Source organism: Sceloporus occidentalis, unplaced genomic scaffold, assembly GCF_023333645.1.
Source record: "Sceloporus occidentalis isolate IW3139 unplaced genomic scaffold, rSceOcc1.0.p SCAF_77, whole genome shotgun sequence".
Classification (NCBI taxonomy): domain Eukaryota; kingdom Metazoa; phylum Chordata; class Lepidosauria; order Squamata; family Phrynosomatidae; genus Sceloporus; species Sceloporus occidentalis.
This window is the reverse complement of record NW_028317057.1, coordinates 496,917-498,799: the sequence shown is the minus strand read 5'-3', so window position 1 is coordinate 498,799 and position 1,883 is coordinate 496,917. Positions and strand designations below refer to the sequence as shown.

The 1,883-nt window shown below is 63.8% G+C and overlaps 1 pseudogene; it reads right to left on the bottom strand.

Moving 5' to 3' along the window:
- Positions 1 to 309: 309 nt before the first annotated feature.
- LOC149285549 (18S ribosomal RNA) lies at positions 310 to 922 on the bottom strand (annotated as a pseudogene; the record flags this gene model as incomplete).
- Between the last annotated feature and the right edge of the window lie 961 nt (positions 923 to 1,883).

The following is a 1,883-nucleotide window of genomic DNA, read 5'->3' as shown; positions in this document are numbered from 1 at the left end:
CGTACGCCTCGAGCGCCGCCATGTTCCGACGTACAGCCCCGCATACAGCTCCTGCAGCCTCCCGTGATGGGAGTAGGATACCGTCCTCCGTGTAGCATAATTTCTCCGTTATAACGGAGATGCGGCCCCTCCACTCCTCAATGAGGGTGGAGGCCATGATGAGACCCCGGGGAGGCAGTTACCTTCCCCGGGGTAGTAAAAGTCCAGCACCGAAAACGAAATAAAGTACTGCTCCAAACAAAAAGTTCCACCAGCACAAAAACACCTCCTCTCCCCTCGCCTCCCAACTCTGTACTGCAGCCGACGCCCAGCCCTAATTGGAGCTGGAATTACCGCGGCTGGTGGTACCAGACTTGCCCTCCAATAGATCCTCGTTAAAGGATTTAAAGTGTACTCATTCCAATTACAGGGCCTCGAAAGAGTCCTGTATTGTTATTTTTCGTCACTACCTCCCCGAGTCGGGAGTGGGTAATTTGCGCGCCTGCTGCCTTCCTTGGATGTGGTAGCCGTTTCTCAGGCTCCCTCTCCGGAATCGAACCCTGATTCCCCGTTCCCCGTGGTCACCATGGTAGGCACAGAAAGTACCATCGAAAGTTGATAGGGCAGACATCTGAATGTATTGTCGCCGTCACGGGGACGTGCGATCGGCCCGAGGTTATCTAGAGTCACCAAAGCGGCCGGCGGGGGCGAGCCCGCCGGATTGGTTTTGGTCTGATAAATGCACGCATCCCTGGGGGTCAGCGCTCGTCGGCATGTATTAGCTCTAGAATTACCACAGTTATCCAAGTAACAGAGGGAGTGATCAAAGGAACCATAACTGATTTAATGAGCCATTCGCAGTTTCACTGTACCGGCCGTGTGTACTTACACATGCATGGCTTAATCTTTGAGACAAGCATATGCTACTGGCAGGATCAACCAGGTAGCTCCCGTCACCTCGGATCGGGTCTGCGTGGGTGGGGGGGACACGGCGAAGGGCGCGGGCCTCGGACGAGACCCGTGGGGCCGCGGGGACGGAGGGAGAGCGCACGCGCATTTCCCCTCCCTTCGTTCGGGGCCGGGAGAAAAGACGGTCCGTGCTCCGCGGCGGGGGGAACGGCTTCGGGCCGCTGGGAGTCCGGGGCCGAGCAAACTCAGTTGCCTGCAGGGGGGGTCCGGCGCCCGGGGCGGCTCTCCCCCAGCCGCGGGGGGCCCGGGGGTCCACGCCGGGAAGAGCGCGGGGAGGCGGGCCGCTCGCCTGCACCAGGGGGCTCGCCGGGGACCGCCTAAGCGAGGGTTGCCTTCCCCGGCCCGGCGCGGGCCACCAGATCGGTCATTGTCCTGGTCGTGGCGGTCAACGCCGACCGCTCACCTATATATCCGGCGGAGGGTGCCTGAGGACCCTGGCGAACCGGGACGTAGTTCCGCCACACCACCTGGAAAACCCGGCCCGGCAGGCCGAGGTCGATGGAGTGAGGGTCGGATGCGGCTCATAGACTTCCAGGGCTTTTCAAGCAACATGGCCTGCCAAAAACAGGGACTTAGAGCAAAAACACCGGCCGGTTGCGGCACACGGGCGGGCGTCCCGAGGTCCGGGGAACTCTGTGCGGGACCCTCGGCCGTCTACTGGGCGGTAGGGTTCCCGGGAGCCGGCCCGGGACCGGGGCGGGTTGGACCGCCGGTGCGACACCCGGGCTGGGCGTCCCCAGGTCCGGGGAGCTCCGTGCGGGACCCTCGGGCGTCTTCCGGGCGGTAGGGATCCCGGGAGCCGGCCCGGGACCTGGGCGGGTTGGACCGCCGGTTCGGCACCCGGGCTGGGCGTCCCCAGGTCCGGGGAGCTCCGTGTGGGACCCTCGGGCGTCTTCCGGGCGGTAGGGTTCCCGGGAGCCGGCCCGGGACCTGGG